The sequence below is a fragment of the Pezoporus flaviventris genome, unplaced genomic scaffold (genome assembly GCF_033815535.1).
Source record: "Pezoporus flaviventris isolate CSIRO_AGI_PZ_B2104156 unplaced genomic scaffold, CSIRO_AGI_Pfla_v1 ptg000013l, whole genome shotgun sequence".
In the NCBI taxonomy this organism is placed as follows: Eukaryota; Metazoa; Chordata; class Aves; order Psittaciformes; family Psittacidae; genus Pezoporus; species Pezoporus flaviventris.
The window spans coordinates 25,182,954-25,191,092 of NW_026892561.1; the positions used below are offsets into that span (position 1 = coordinate 25,182,954).

An 8,139-nucleotide genomic window follows, 5' to 3' on the forward strand; every position below is an offset into this window, starting at 1 on the left:
CCACGCGCGGCTCCTCTCCCCGCCGCGCCACGCTCGCGCTCTGGCGCCGCCGCGGCCGCTGCCGCCGCTGAGCCGAACGGGGCGGTGCCCGCCCGCCAATCAGCCCGCCCCTGGCAACCCGGCGCCCCTGGCGACGGCGAGCGCGGCTCCCATTGGCAGGCGCTGCGGCGGGGGGCGGAGTCGCCGCGGAAAGATGAATTGAAGGGGGCGGGCGCTGCCCGGCGCTCCCCCGGTGGCTCCGCCCCCCGGCGCGGGAGGCGCAGGCGGGGAGCGCGCCCCACCCAGCGGCCGCCCATGGAACTGGGCTCTTAAAGGGGCCGCACTCCCGGCTTGCCCCGCAGCCCCAAGCCCGCCCTGCCCCCCCTTCCCGGGTGCGGGTGAGTGCGGGAGCCTCCGAGTGTGTGAGCTGACGGACCCATGGACCCCTCTGCGCCCCAGCGCTGGCAGCCTGGTTTACCTGTGCCACCCGCTGCTGTCCCACCCCTTACTGTCCCATATCATCCCATCGTCTCATGCATCCCACTCTGTGCCATCCCAACTCCCCTTATTCTGTGCCAGCTCAACCCATGCAACCCGTCTCATCCCATAGTACCACATCCCAGCCCACCCCCACCACACTATGATTCCCACCAAGGCTGAGTGTTGGAATCCTGGCCAGAGTAACACCATACAGAGAGCACCCTCCAGTAATATCCCCCTCCAACACCCACTTCACCCAGCCGGGGTGCCTTCCCCACCACACTCCTTGTGGAGGTGGTGCCAGCTACTGTGCACACAGCCATGGCTTCTTGAGCCTGTGGGTGTCGCAGTCTTCTTCCCCCTCTCTCCTGCCATTGCCATGGGGGAGGTTTTGGTGCCCTGTGTGGGACAGACTTTGATCTCTTGGGGGGTGTGTGCACACACACACACACACTGTCCCTGTGGTCAGAACCAGCATTACCACATCCTTCAGGACAGACATCCGTGCTGTGCCAGGCACGGGACATGGGCTGTGACCCATCCTGGCACTCTGCACTGGATGTCTCCTGCTCAGATGCCTGACGAGCCTGGGCTTGGGCTTAGCAAAATCCCCCAAGTCCATGATTTTGGGGTGTGCTGATGCCCCTGGTCCCCAGTGTGGCCAGTAACCCCGGGATGCCCAGGGGTAGTGGGATGCAAGGCTGGGCGCAGCACCCCATGGCCTTGCTCTTGTGGCACAGCCACTTGGGCGACTCTGCTGCAGCCACTTGCCATCTGCAAGCAGCACCACGCCACAGTGCTCCTGCTCCAGAAATTCCCTCATTGTGTAGCTGTAGCCGTAGCCTGAGCTGCAGGGGTCCTCAGCCAGGACACTGTGCTCTGAAGGCTGCCACAGTGCCCCAGCACCCTTAGGCACAGTTCTGGAAGAGGAAAGCCAAGCTCAAGAGAGCCAGTGTGCTAATTTAAGATGGGTCATGACATGTGACTGTGGTAAATCTCTGCAAGGCACAGGAGAAGCAGAAAGTGGGGTAGTGTTCTCTCCAGGTAAAAGGAAGTGGTTGGGGAGCAAAGCAGCAGAAAGGGGGCTGTGCTGGTGAAAAATATCAAAGTTTGAGCAAAGAAGCAGAAGTTGCTTTTTTGGACACACTGGCACTCAAGCAGATGAGCAGCAGACAAGTGAGTGACAAAGCCGGCACTGTTAACACATGTGCTGGGGTATGGTGCTTTGTCATCAGGGAAGGGCACCGGGGGAAGGGGGGGGTGGGGGTGGGGGCGCTGACAGAGACACCAGGGCAAGAAACTTAACCAAGGACCATACCCAGGGTGGGAAGATTTGCTGTTTCCCCATGAAATCAGTCCCAGGAAACCTTCCCTGCAAAGACACCATACAACTGCTGCAGCAGGAGCCTGCCGGCTTAGCAAGATGCAGGAAACTCGTTTATTCTGCGATTCCAGAGCCCTGAGTTACCCAAGCACAAAATTTCTGAACGAAGCACATGGGGAAATTGCTTATTCACACTTGAACAACTCAAAAATGACTGAACCAATTTTACTTAAACTTTCCCCAAGAATTCCCTTTGGAGCCAAGCCATGCCTAGCAAATTCCAGCCCAAAAGGAATTTATTTCAGAAAAGGATGAAAAACTGGAGCAGGGTGCTGGGGGGCAGGGGCCAGGGTAAGGATGCTCTGCATAATTGTCTCTCTCCCCTCATGTTGTCATTAATGAGCCCCCACTTGCTTCTGCCAAGCTGCTGCTGGTGGTGGAGTGCTCCACAAGCCCTCATGCCCTGCGCTGCAGTCCCAGGCGAGGGTGTTTGGGGCAGGAGCGGTGCAGGTAACTGGCCTGGGAGCACTGGGTCACTGCCTGGGTGTCACAGCTGGCAGGTGGCCTGCAGAACAGCACTGGCAGGGCTTTGGCGCCTGCACAATAGGAAATAACTGTGGTAACCGTGTGGTATTTGCTGGCAGAGGCTGGCTCTGTAACATCAACCCACCTGCTTGTGCAAGGGCTCGGTGCTGAGGATGGTGCTGCTGTGGTCCCTGGAGAATGGGCTGATGCTGTGGCTGGGGTGACACACATGCCCGTAGAAACATGAGCATCTCCCAGCTCCACAATGTCCCTGCACACGCACACAGAGTCAGCCTCAGTCCCCTCCAGCAACACCTCCCCAGCACCTCGGAGTGATGGCTGGAGCTGGACAGGGCTGTTACAGGGACTGTGTTGTCATGATGTGGGCAGAGATGTGCTGAGAGGTGAAAGGCAGGTCTGTAGTGTATGCAAGGGAGCGCGTCTGCAGCACTGACCTGAGTTAGTGATGCTCTGCCTCAGAAAACCCTCCAGCCAGCATGGCAAAGCTGTGGTGCCCATGCTGTCCCCAGGAGGCATTCCTGTGCAGACCAGAAGCAGCAGGACCTGTTAGATGAAAGAAAACTCCTGAAAAGCAGCAATGGCCATAGATATCCAGAGGACAAATCTCCTGGCCCAGCCTTCTCTCCCTGAGAGTTCCTACCCAGAGGCCTCATCCCGCTGGAGCAAGCCTGATTTTCACTCCCTACTTCCAAGCACAGCCCCAGTGCATTCCAGTGATGGCTGTACCTCACACCGACACACACACAGCGTGTATCAGGCCATGGCCATAGCCTGGCCGGGCCTGGCCTGGCCCGGCCCGGCCTGGCCCAGCCCCCACCCCACCCCTCCCCTCCCCTCGTTTGTGTGCAGCAACCATAGCTGCAACTTAATAAAGAGAAGGTGATTAGGGAACAATTATCCCTGTTTTCTCAGAAGATCTAAGGGGCATCAAATGAAATTACCCAGCAAGAGTTTTAAAACAAACAGAAGGGAGTGCATTCCTCACCAGGCAGTGAGCCCCCGGAGTGAATCACTGTGAGATAGCTATGGGGACGTGTGTCTTAAGGGTGGCACTGCGGGCATGGGATGAAAAAGCCCGGCAAGAGGCCTCCGTTGCAAGCTTACCAGGAACACAGCTATGCAGGGGATGTGAAGCTGGGGTGGGGAAATCCCCCCTGTTTCTGGGCTGGGTATCACTGCAGTGGGGCCTTTGTGACATCGCCATGCCCCCTGTACAAAGGGCAGCACACTGAGGGGCAACACCTGTGCAGGCACTAGGCGCCATGCAGCTGATGAGGGCCCCTGTGCCACCTCGGCACAAGGGGACCCTGGATGGCCCCATTGCCCCATTCCCAGGGCAGGGAGTGCCGCTGCATGCCAGCTTGCCCAGCCGGTGCTTTTCCCTCAGGGTCAGCGCCGGCTCCAGCCTGTCTCCTTCCCAGGCTCCCTGGGCCCTCACCCCTCCGGGCGCTCCTCCCCGTGCTGCTGGGCTCTTGGCGCTGCCAGAGGGATTGGGGCGCCCGGCAGCGTCTGTGCCAGCCCGGCTGGGCCCCGGCAAGGCGGCCACCTCCTGCCACTCCTTGGTCCCCACTTCAAAACCCTCTCCCGTTCCACCCACATCCACCACCCCTCACCTCTGGCAGCTTCAGGATGCAGTTAAACACTTCAGCACTTAAAATTTCAGGTGCTAATTGCTTAGTAATGAAAACTTTAATCACAGGGCAATTAAAACCTTAAGTAGCTGTGGGAGATCCATTCCACCTCAACAAAAAACGAGCGCTGTCACTGCTCGGGCACCACCCTGGCACGGCCGCAGCATGGCGTGGCCGGGAGAACCCATCCTGCAGCCCCCATTGCCCCCTCTTTGGGGATCTGGGGAGCCCCATCTCCCACACTGAGCGGGAAGGGTCTGAGGAATCATCATCTACCCCCGTAAAATTTAAAACCCAGCTAATTTCGGATTAAGTGCCATATGAAAGGGTTTTGTTATTTTAAATCTCCTACTTTCCAAATTCCCAGGATTAAAATTCTCTGCATTTATTTTAACCACATAACATTTGCAGACAAATCACTTCTCCCAGTGCAAAGTTTGAAGCAGGCTTAGGATATAAAACCCAGCCACAAGCTCCAGGGTGGAATTGCTGCGGACGCCTGCCAGTGGCCGCCAGCCCCGTTCGCCGGAGCGCTCTTGCGGGAGAGCTCAGCCACCATTTCTGCAGGGGGAAAGGGCCCAGCTGCCGGGTGCTGGAGCCCTGGGAAGTACGGTGGGGAAAGGGTGGCTGGAAACCTGGCTCCTGCGCTGATTGCTGCACTGGGGATGAGCTCTCAGGAAAAAAATCCAATGAAGTTTGTGTGTTTGCAGATCCAGCCCATTCTCTCTGCCACAGGGTGCCTGTTGCAGGGTGCATGTTGCAACCATGCTGATGCTGTCCAGGTGACACTGTCCACTTCTGAATTAGCACTATCTCATCAGATGCTAACAAATGCTACGGAAAAATTAAAATAGAATCAGTGTTTCTGCCTTTCCCCTCTGCTCCGCAGCCCACTAGGTCCAAAAGGGAAAGGAGGTGTTTGGTCTCCTGTGGCTCCAGCTTTGCCAGGACAGCACCAGGGGAGCAGGGGGCATAGTTTGTAGGGCCAGGGACTGAGCCTTGGCCCTACCTGCTGGGAGGTGTGGGTGCCTGTGGGCAGCAAACTGCCCCTCACTCTCTATCAAAAGCAGCACTGGTGTCCTGCATGCTTCCCAGCTGGGAGGTCCATTTCCTCCTGCTGCCTCCCATCACCCCATTTCCCTCGCTACCTCCCAGCCCTGTAGCAGGATGGGGCACAGTGGGATGACACACAGTGGGTTGAGGCACAGTGGGTTAAGGCACAGTGGGATGAGCTTGTGAGAGGGTGGCCGTGGGACTGGCAGCCAAGGCAGGGATGTCAATTGGTGATGCCCCATGGTGGGGTCCTCACCCAGCCCATCGCTAATTGCTGACCAAGGAATCAGCAGCCTGGTCCCATTAGTGACATTTTAGCGGGATGCAGCTGAAATGCTTGTGCAGACACTCTTGGCATGCCTGCCCCTGAGCTGGGGGCAGCCCAGTGCCTACCTTAGCCATGGGGAGCAAACAGAGAATTTAGAGGCTGAATCCTGCCCTGCACCTCAGCTTGACCCAACAAAGCCATTCCCAATTGGGGGATAGTGACCCCCAAGTGGGGTGATGAGATATTTGGGGTTCATGCTCATATCTGAAGCATGCAGAGATGCTCAGCAGACTCTCCTGGCTGCAAAAAGCCAAGAGGTCTCGCTTGACACATCATGCTCTGCAGAGCTGTTTGCTCTCCTGGACTAAACATGCAAGCACTGACAGTACATCCCATCAGGGCTGTCTGGGAACAGCTAGAGGTGACAGAGGCAGTGGCCACAGTGGGGCTGTGGCAGGACTAAAAGCAGAGTCTGGACCCCACCAGCCTCCCCCTGCCCACCCCTCCAAGTGCTGTGGTCCAGGGCTGTCCTCAGACTGGGGGAGCTTTCCTGGACTCAAAGACAAGGCTTTGGGATTCCCCAGGTTCGGGGGTACCCTGGTCCTGCCTCCCTCCCCACCTGGAGCATCCCTTGCCCAAAGCCAGCTCCGGATACTGTGCCTCCTGTTGCCATGGAAACCCCCATCCTTGCCGGGTTGCCATGGCTCCCCAGCCCCCAGCCGCATCCGCATCCTCAGCATCGAGAGGAACCAGCGTTTTAGGTCCTCAGGGGCTCCCACCATGGGGAATGCTGTGTGGGGACTGGGAATGGAAGTGCAGACCAGGGCTGGGAGGAGAGCTAACAGTGTGCTGGCATCTCCATATCACCCTGATACCGTGGGGAGACAGGCTCAAGGGACCACCTGGGGCCTGGAGGGGTTGGTGGGGATGGGGTCCCTGAGAAGCAACACTTGTAGCAAGGAGGTGGCACCATTTCATGGGCCACCCTCATGCTTTCCAAACTTGTCTCCTTCCTGCTCAGAGTTTCTCCACATGGCACAGCAGCCCTGGCCCCGCAGGGCTGTGTTGGTGGGAAGGCATGCAGGTGCTGAAGCCCTTTGGTGTGGCTGCGTGCTGGTAACATCAACAGCACCAAGCACACATGACCACCCTCCTATACCCTGTTGTCTGCTGCCCACTGTCCTCTTGAAACACCATCCCACCCATTGCAAACACACCACCAGGCCCTTGGGGAAACCTCAGCGTGGGGCTCCTGTCGCTGAACTTGCTGCGCTGGGGTTATGGCTCTGCTCAGCAGCAGCATGCGAGCCCGGCGGGCTCCAGGCTAGCCATGCTAAATAAACACAGCCACCGTGAGAAAAAGGCAGCCAGGAATAAATAGTCAAACAAAATAATAAGCTGAAGGAATAAACAAAGCGGGGATGTGCCCAGGCATGGCACAAGTCTCTGACATAGCGCTTCCAAGCTGGGCTCTGACCCAGCCCCAGTGCCTCGCGGGCGATGGAGCCCAGCCTGCTGCCAGCGCCCCAGCCACCCGTGCTCCCCCATCCCTCCCGGCTGCAGGGATCCCCTCTCCCTGCCATGCCACATTCCTGGGGCGCCTGAGGATGAGGGCGTTTGGAGGCGTGCCAGGCAGCGTCCAGCCTGCACAGGATTTGCATCCGCTGCTCAGCTCAGGAAGGATAAGCCCAGACTCAGCTATTGCCTCTACTAGGGCTGGCTCCCAGTTCATAACCAGTTACGCTCTTTCCCACACTAACTCGGGTCAAGGGAGCTGTGTGGCCTCTGTCGTCTCTCTCCCCTCCAGTGCTAAGGAGCTTTCATGGTTTAAAAAGTCTGCAGAAGAGATGGTGGGAAAGGGGCAGCCCTGAGGGCAAGGGTCTGCAGCTGGGGAGGCTGTCAGCAGTCGCCAGGGATGTGGGCGACCTGCTCGCAGACTGCAAAGCTGGGGTGCAGACCCATGGCTGCCGCTTTGGATGAGGGTTGGGTTGCGGTGTAGGTGCCAGCTGGGAACCTGCAAACTCAGTGCTTCCCTGGGAAAACCCACAGCATGGGGTCTTGCCAGCAGTGAGGGAGAGGGCAGCTCGAAGGATTTGGGGTCTAACACGCTGTCCCCATCACCACAAACCTCCTTTAAAACTCTCCTCAGGGCCCTGACACTTCACCTCCCTCCCTCTCCAGCTGGCATCCAGCAGTGCTCAGCTGGGGAACAAAGGAACACGTTTTAAAGTAGCCAGTTATTTTAAGAGCCTGCACTGGCAGTAACAGGCAAAAAATAGAAAGAAAACCAGAATAAGTGACAAAAGAGCATTCCCTGACACATACTTTCACAGCAGTGCTTCCAGGCATTTAGTGTAAAATCTGTTGCAGGTAAAAAAATACCTGAAATAAAATGAAAACCACTGCAAAGCCCATCTGAAAGTGGCACCTGAGTGTCTTGATGGGGCAGGATGCTGGCGACACAGTACTGTCAGCAGATGGGTGCTCAGCTGACAGGATTTTCATGCAAACTTTTCATCTGCAGGTTTCCCCTGGCTTTTTCAGCCTGAAAGTGTAGATACAAAACAAATTGCTGGCACACCGTGCTCCACTCGAGCAGCTGGGCAGACAGAGCTGATGGGGCCCTGGTGCAGCCCAGCTCTCTCCAGGAGCCAGCAATGGCAGGGCTGTAGCTTTGGCTTGGCCTGGACATCCTTTGTGTCCTCTGGCACACTTTTTCTGACGTTTCCAAGTGAGTCTTGTTTGATCTTTGCCTCCACATGTCTGGAGGAGCAGCTTGGCTTCTCTCTGGCTATGGTGGGATGATTTCCCATGCTGCTTGGCAGTGAGGCTCCAGAGACTTGGCTTGTTGCAAAGAG

The 8,139-nt window shown here is 57.5% G+C and overlaps 1 protein-coding gene across 1 annotated transcript in view; it reads right to left on the reverse strand.

Annotated features, from left to right (window-relative positions):
* Positions 1-63, reverse strand: part of CLCN2 (chloride voltage-gated channel 2) — an 82,844-nt gene extending 82,781 nt beyond the window's left edge. The window contains exon 1 of the mRNA XM_061452381.1: positions 55-63. The gene's annotated coding sequence lies outside the window, so the exon portion shown is untranslated. The remainder of the gene's footprint in view (positions 1-54) is intronic.
* Between the last annotated feature and the right edge of the window lie 8,076 nt (positions 64-8,139).